Source organism: Pectinophora gossypiella, chromosome 4 (assembly GCF_024362695.1).
Source record: "Pectinophora gossypiella chromosome 4, ilPecGoss1.1, whole genome shotgun sequence".
Classification (NCBI taxonomy): Eukaryota; Metazoa; Arthropoda; class Insecta; order Lepidoptera; family Gelechiidae; genus Pectinophora; species Pectinophora gossypiella.
In genome coordinates, this window is record NC_065407.1 from 4,920,992 (window position 1) to 4,929,576 (window position 8,585).

General features: G+C 33.0%; 1 long non-coding RNA gene across 1 annotated transcript; it reads right to left on the bottom strand.

The window, feature by feature from the left end:
- Positions 1 to 2,319: 2,319 nt before the first annotated feature.
- On the bottom strand, positions 2,320 to 3,964 carry LOC126366367 (uncharacterized). Its single transcript, XR_007566334.1, has 3 exons — positions 3,751 to 3,964; positions 3,450 to 3,679; positions 2,320 to 3,227 (listed from the first exon to the last, which is right to left on the bottom strand). It is a non-coding gene; the product is annotated as an uncharacterized LOC126366367 (long non-coding RNA).
- Between the last annotated feature and the right edge of the window lie 4,621 nt (positions 3,965 to 8,585).

An 8,585-nucleotide genomic window follows, 5' to 3' on the forward strand; every position in this document is an offset into this window, starting at 1 on the left:
GTTAGGGTTCGTAATGTTTATTGTATTATTTAATTTTTATTATTATTATATTATATATAGCTACAAACCCATGTACTGACTGACTGACTGACTGACTGACTGACTCACTGACAGGGTTGTTCTCCCAGAAGGAGCGCCGGGGGGTAAAAATGATGTATGGGGGGTGTCATCAAAAACTTCCGATGAGTATGGGAAAACTTCCAGATCTTGGAAAACTGCTCCGCATCAGGGAGACACCCTACGGCCTGGTGAAACTATCGAACCTGGAATGATTTTTTTTTCACAAAACCTACTTAAATCTTGGTCAAATTTTATCGCCGGTGAAAAAAAATCAAAATGGCGGAAAAACAAGATGGCCGCCATACAAAATTTTGTTTTTCTAGAAAATGTCTCGGAGGCAAAAACAATGTATTGGGGTGTAATTGGAACGTATTGTTGAGTATGGAAATACTTCTCGATCTTGAAAAACTGCTCCGCATCAGGGAGACACCCTACGGCCTGGCAAAACTATCACATCTGGATCAATTTTTTTTTCGCACAATGTATTTAAATCTTGGTCAAATTTTATCGCCATTGAAAAAAAACCAAAATGGCGGAAAAAAAAGATGGCCGCCATACAAATTTTTCGTTTTTCCTGAAAATGCCTTGGTGGTAAAAACTGTGTATGGGGATATCATCGGAACGTCGACTTCAATATAGAATAACTTCTAGATCTTTGAAATCTGCTCCGCATCAGAGAGACACCCTACGGCCTGGCGAAACTATCGCACCTAGGACTTTTTTGTTTTCACGATACCTATTTAAATCCTGGTCAAATTTTATCGCCGGTGAAAAAAAATCAAAATGGCGGAAAAACAAGATGGCCGCCATACAAATTTTTATTTTTTCCTACAAATGCCTTGGGGGTAAAAATGATGTATGGGGGTTTTTATCGGAACGTCATATGGAGTATAGAAATACTTCTCGGTTTACGATAACTGCTCCGCATCAGGGAGACACCCTACGGCCTGGCAAAACTATCACACCTGAAACATTTATTTTTCCACCAAACATATTAAAATCTTAGTCAAATTTTATCGCCGGTGAAAAAAAATCAAAATGGCGGAAAACAAGATGGCCGCCATACAAATTTTTCGTTTTTCCTGAAAATGCCTCGGTGGTAAAAATGATGTACAGGGGTGTGATCGGATCGTCATGTTGAGTATTTCAATACTGCTCGATCTTGAAAAACTGCTCCGCATCAGGGAGACACCCTACGGCCTGGCAAAACTATAAAACCTGGAGCAACTTTTATTTCGCATAACATATTTAAATCTTGGTCAAATTCAATCGCTGGTGACAAAAATCAAAATGGCGGAAAAACAAGATGGCCGCCATACAAAATTTCCCTTATACAAAAAAAAGCCTCGGGGCTAAAAATGATGTATGGGAGGTGTGATCGGAACGTCATGTAGAGTACGGAAATACTTCCCGGTCTTCGAAAACTGCTCCTCGTCACGGAGACACACTACGCCCCGGCAAAACTATCGCATCTGAAACTATTCTTTTTTCACGAGACCTATTTAAATCTTGGTCAAATTCTATCGCCGGTGACATGTGTGCTGTCAACTTTTGCTGGGGTTTTTTAATTTCTGCCTAAAATTCTTGTGAACCTATTCCATACATTTTAAGCCTGTCGTTTACCCGTCAGCTGATAATAAAATGACAGGTATAACTTCAAATAAACTTAGATAGTGTGTACTGGAATCAGTACCAACAACACACGTTACTCTTGCATATTTAGTAACTAGGTAGGTAATAGAAATATTTTATAAAAAAGCTAATGGATGACTTTCCAGACTAGGTTTTCAAAAAAAAATACAGATGGCGCTGTCCAGATTTAACATGATAATTACCTATTTTCTCATTACTCGAGTAAATAAATATTATTTAAATGTAATGACAAGGGTATATAGGCATATTTAAAAGATCGCACATCTGTACAGCGCCATCTATTTTTTTGGGGACGTAGCCTGGAAAGTCCCTCATTGGTACCTAATAGATTTTGTAATTATATTTGTCTTGCATTTAGACCAATAAAAACCACCAAAGGATGTTTGATGTGAAAATCTGGCCCCAAGAGGTCAAAAATTAAATGTAACTAACAATTTTGATACTTACCACAAAAAACATTGATTGTGAGATCCTATCAGTTGAAGTGGTGCTAAACGACGTGATTACTATTTTTATTTTTCAACATAATTTTAAAAAGAAACAATTTTATTAAAAACATAATAAAAGATATATTTTTAGAAATAATTTGTTTTATTCATACTCATACAAAATATTCCTACATTTAATTAAATAGTTGAAATAATACAGCAACTTAACCATATACTCTCGGCCTATGTGATCCAGTGGCTGACATTCCGGAGGTCCCAGGTTCAAGTCCCGGTGGAGACAAAACACAAAAATTTCTTTGTGATCCTTGGTTCAGTTAGGACATGGCTGGCTGATCCAACGACATTGGCGGCTCAGCAATAACTCTGGTTGATGAGGTTGGTCATCCACTTCACAACCTACGTGATAGATGAAGAACAAGTACCTATTTATGATTTTTGAACAGACTTAATATGGTAACATATTAGTAAGTAAGTAGGTAGAGAATAAACTTAACAATAACATAAAAATATACACAGGTTTTTATCTATTTAATGATTTAATAATATAAATTATAATTATAAAGTGATATAAACTCATAGTTTACCAACATCTTGGAACAAAAAAAAACCCCGACAAAACAAAAGTACTCAATTATTATGAAAAAAGGTGAAAAAATTAAAAACCCTATAAAAAGCAAAAAATAACTTATCCCACATACCTATGCTTGCAAGCAAACTGAGCGTGTAACATTCCTATCATACTTAACAAACATTTCTGATGACCTTGAAGACCTGAACAGATTTCTACCAAACATAGCTAAGAACACTCTCGACTAATATAACTTACAAACAAAAAAAAACATATTAAAATTGGATCATCCGTTTGGGAGCTACGATGCCACAGACAGACACATACACACACTTCAAACTTATAACACACTGTTGTTTTTGAGTCGGGGGGTTAATAAATAGAACTATATACATTGCAACAACACACCTAACACAGCTTTTATGTTCGCTAGATATTAATGCTTTTGAGGTGAGCTCATCCTGCAAACAACGCATACATGGGCATCCATCAGGCATCTGAAAGCAAACATGAATGTTTTTAATAGTATAGTATATTGCACAATATGCCCGATTGTATCAATATTATTTAATGTGTAGGAATGGAACTGAAACATTGCCAACAATAAATTAAAATAGAATGTTTTAATCATAATTAAGGATTGCCTTATAACAATTATGATTGAAACACATCATTTTTTTCATGTACAACATAAATTAAAATACTTAATACTTTAATACCTATCTCGGAGATTGTTTTTCTATATAATACCACTCTTCACTTCTTTCCATAAGCCCATGGCCTGTGATTTTATCTTCGTGAGTGCCTTCCCAAAGATATTCCACAACTTATACAGACATAATTGTTTCCAACTGTCCGACTGGAACATTCTTCAGGAAACTTGTTATTGTTGCTTACACCTCTTAGTATGAGTATGAGTTAGTATGACAAAGTCGATCAGCATTAACACCTATAAATAAATAACTATATAATAACAGTGTCATATATAATAACAATGTCATTTGTTTGTATGTTACTTACATTGCAATTTATCAACGAACATTATCCACAAACTTTTTATCATATCGGCTCTATCCAAAACACACAATGGCTCTGGAAGTTTTTACAATAGAATGTCGACGCTCGCACTACTCGATGATCTTGTAAGCTACAAATTCTAACAAAGTAGCACAGGAAATTAACAAGAGAACTTCTCGGCAACGAGACCACAGAACGAGACCATAAGACCATTATGTTTAGTTTTTTTTTTGGTTATTTTGTCCATAGGACAGGCAAAGGAAACATAACCTATACAGCCAAATACTATATATACTAGGTACGTTAAATTCGTTAAAAATTGGTTAAAAACAATAAACGTAATTTCATATTTTCAAATCGGTAGGCAATGGAATCCACAGGTTACGCAAATGTATTGTCATAATTATAGCCTCATCTTTTTTTTCTTTATGGAAATTTTTGGCCTGGTTACATAGACCTTTAGGTTTGTGATACGAATTAACTCAAAAGTCCATATAAATTTTCGAGTTATGAAGCGGCTTCTTGGGACGAAGTGAAAATAGATAGTACCACTTTGTTTATTGAATGTTTATTTATACTTTATATTTATCCTCTTAAGACCGAGATATCCATACACAATAGTTAAACAATGGTGTTTGGGTTTATAAAGAACATTCGGTCTTATGAGTATATTTTTCCGATATGATAACACTTAAGTGAATGTTTTTCGATTACTTCTTCATTTCGTATTAAATATAAATAGATTATTCAATGAAGAAAACAACTTTCCCGCCAAAAAACAATGGAAAAATTAATGAAAATACTCAATCTTCATTGCTTATTTAAAAAAGTTATATTGTACTGTAGTGACAAAAAGCAATTCGATTTTATATTGTTTATTTATTAATTCCATCGACATCTATGCGACCAAGTGAAGAAAAAAGTACCTCAATATTTTTCGATATTGGCTGTTTGAATCTGCTTTGCCAGAATTTGTTTGTTAGTCTCATGGAAAAAAAAGTAAACTCAGTACCCAAAAAAAAAAATGCTTCGGCCTTAATTTTGAAGACAAACTTAGACTTGGCTTCGGCCTTAATTTTGAAAACAATATAAGACTTGGCTTCGGCCATAAAACATATATAAATAAATATAACACATGACTTGGCTGTATGGGTTATGTTTCCTTTGCCTGTCCTATGGACAAAATAATAAAAAAAAAAAATCTGTACCCAAACCGTTGGCGCGAAAAAGTGACAAGCGTTTTTTCACTTGTATTTCAAGATTTCCAAAGGTAAGTCGATTTTGTTATTGATAATTTAACAATTATTTATAAATATTTTTTAGTTTTTAAAATATTTTTTAGGTATATAATCTTTAAAATCGTAAAACAGTTAGCCATATAAACATAATTATTATAATTGTAAGATCTTTAACTGTCTGTACTGATTTTCTCTTTTTCACATAATGAAAGTGAAACATTAAAAGGTAAGTACCTACTTACTTAAAAGCTATAATTCTTATTTTATTGTCTATTAGTTAAACACAAATAGTACAGAAATGGTTTGTTTATAGATGAAGCGTTCAAGCGTCGAAATTCCATCGTGCTCTACAATGCGTCGCCGTTGCGTCGACGACGAGCCTGCTGCAACCTGCATCGGTGCCGGTAAGTATTTAGATTTTAACGAGCTTAATTCCAGTTTACCAAACGTTCGATTGATTTTATGATGATAAAATAGCCGCTTGACATCAGTCATGGAAAAAACTACCTAATAACAGGCAATAGGTACCTACCTACTTAAATCAATTGCATTGCCCCTACTTATGCTGTGTGACTAGAATAGGCGATGGTTAATTACTATTAATATTTTTTTAGATTATGTAAGTATGTTGGTAGGTATATGAAATAAGTTAGATGAGATCATAACACTATAGATAATAATAATAAGATTGACTCCTTTTTGAATTATAACAATCTGAGTGTGATTCTTGTTTGACAGCAACCCATGTTGTAGCACAACAGTAACATCACTCATTAGATGACCTGTAATAAGTAGGTCTGTAACAAATTACCTATAATACACACAAAAGTTAACCTATGACCGTGTATTATTACTTATTCTATGCTATACTAATAATACCAGTCACTCTCTTAATATTCTGTGTGAAAAGTTAAACCTTTCTCTAAAATTGTGAAAAAGCCAACTAAATAATTATGTCTGTTTTATGTGTAGAAGAAGTAGCATATTTTATCAAAAATGACAAGTTACTACAAATGGTTAATTACAACTATAACCAATCTTATAATAATATTATAAGATATTAACTATCTAAGAAATATAGAAATAAGTAGTAACTAGGTAACAAAATTATTATAAAGTTACCTACTTAATTATATGCTATTTATAATAACAAAATTATATCACACAAGTTATTAAGTAAGTATATAGATATAGAGATATCGAAGCTTTGAAGTATTTAGTTTATCTGAAAAAAAAAGTTTGAATTAAATTACTGTTAAAGAGTGTATGTAGATTTGTCTATATTTTGAATATGGTTAGGGATATGGTTATATATCTTGATGACCATGTGGTGGGGACTGAAGAAAACTAATCTAATTCAACCGACTTCAAAAAAAAGGTTATCAATTTGACCCATATGTATATCATAATGTGTGTTAAATTTTCCATATACTTGCCTGTATGTTTGTCCATGCATTTTGTAGAAACTACAAATCGTATTGCAATGCTTGTTTATTAAGTATCGTCCAACATAGAAAAGAATGCGTTTCTTCAAAATTGGTTTAGAAATTTCCAACTTATGGTTGAAAAACAGTTAAAAATTAGGAACTTTGTGTTTCGACTATACTAATAGAAGCTTAGAGCTTAAGTAAGTATGGATACTAATGGTTTGAGAGTAAATTAAAGAAAATTGGAAAACGGTCAAGGGTGTGTCGGACACTACATACATTAAACAAATTATTTATAAGACATTTTATAATATTTCAGTGCTTTGGTAACAATGGTCACTGGCGTATTAATATTATTAGGGTAACTCGAGTTTATACAAATAAAAAGTCATTTCAAAATTTAGATTCCAATGTATTCAACTAAATATTATTTCTTCCTTTTTATTTGACAGATTTTGAAGTCCGTTTTATTTTATTAAATTACTTTTTGTGACAGCTATAAAGTAATAAGCAAAATAAAGTAACAACTGTTTATTACTTTACAGCTATCTAAAGATACTGAAAACGCCGAATACAATGAGTGTCTAAAAAATACCATACCTCCACAACCCTGATACAGTAAAAATATAATGTAGGTAGGTATATATACTATGTCATACTATATTTTATGTGTATATGTACCTAAGGTTCCGTTCACAGAAAATGTTAGTAAAGGAAAAATCTGTGTATGTAAGTATGTATACGTATCATACGTAGATACACGTCTGACGCAAAAGTACGAGCGAGACAGACCATTCTAACGTAGTATTATTTGATGCCTATAGCTTAAGTGAAGTTCAACTCGATCGTCTTATATCTAGATACTTGAATTTCGCCATCAGAATTTTCTTTTACTAATCTTTTCTGTGGACGAAACCTTCGGTGCGCGAGTCCAAATCGCACTTGCCTGGTTTTTTTTTAAATTTATGACAAATATTACTTCACCATACTTACTTCACCTGTATTAGTCTGAAATAATCTCACACTATGATGCAACAAGATCAAAAGAAGAACAAAAACTGTGGTATTACGTTTTCCTGTTATTTTATATTAAATCTTCGAAATATTCCGTCAATAGAGTGCTGCATTGCGTACATACATAATATCTCGCCTATTTTCCATTGGAGTAGGCAGAGAACAGACTGTATAATCTTTTATTTAAGTAAAGTGCAGTGTAATAAATCGACATGTCTTCTAAATATTTTATAACGAGGGTTTGCGTTGCGTTACATCAATTGAGTTGAATGTTTGTATACCGGTACGCACCCTCTCGATGTCATTGGTCTTAAAGTCATTTTATTAGGTACCTGAATTAAATATTTATGTTACAATGATGTAATTAATTGCTTAATATTTTATTAAAACTGTCAAAAGGTTACTAATGAGAACGTTGAGGAGTATGAGTGGGATAACTTTGAATGATAAAATAGTGTGATAAGGGACTGTTGTAAAAGAAAATGTAGTGAAGAGAATTGACAAAAGGACGCTTAGATAGGTTGGACAAGGCCAAGATTTATTATACGGATGTAAGTGGTAAAAATCAGAAGTGGATGGCCTAGGTGGTACATACCTCGATTAATTTCAGGATGTTTAAAGAAAAGCCACGATCAAGAGTACTTTGATAAGAGTGGTAGAAGCGAAAGTGATGTGTCAGGATCGTAGTAAGTGGAATTGCGTGGCCGATCCCAACGGAAAATAGGCGTAATCTTAAGTATGTGTTTTTTCAAGAAAGTAGATTAGGCATTTTCTATATTGTAAAGTCGGCTTTTCACTTCAGCCACAGCTACGATGGCAATGTTGTCGACTTAATTCATCGACCTTTGATGTTTAACCACAAAGTGTGCTCTACATGACCGTCGCGATTAAAATGATGATCGGCGGCGGCTTTGCGCGGCACGAGCTGGCGGCACTGTGTGAAAGTGCTTAAACGAATGCCATTTTAACTACTTATTAAAAAAATCAAGACAACAATTACAAATTACCTAGGTTTATTGATCCGACTGAAATTTTATAAGTATGCGTAGTTTTTTTTATATTAGGTAGGTAACTTAATTCTCATATAATAATTATTGCATTCCCTATAATAATATCGGCGAATAATTGTTTTATTAAAAAATAGATTGTTGGAGAATGA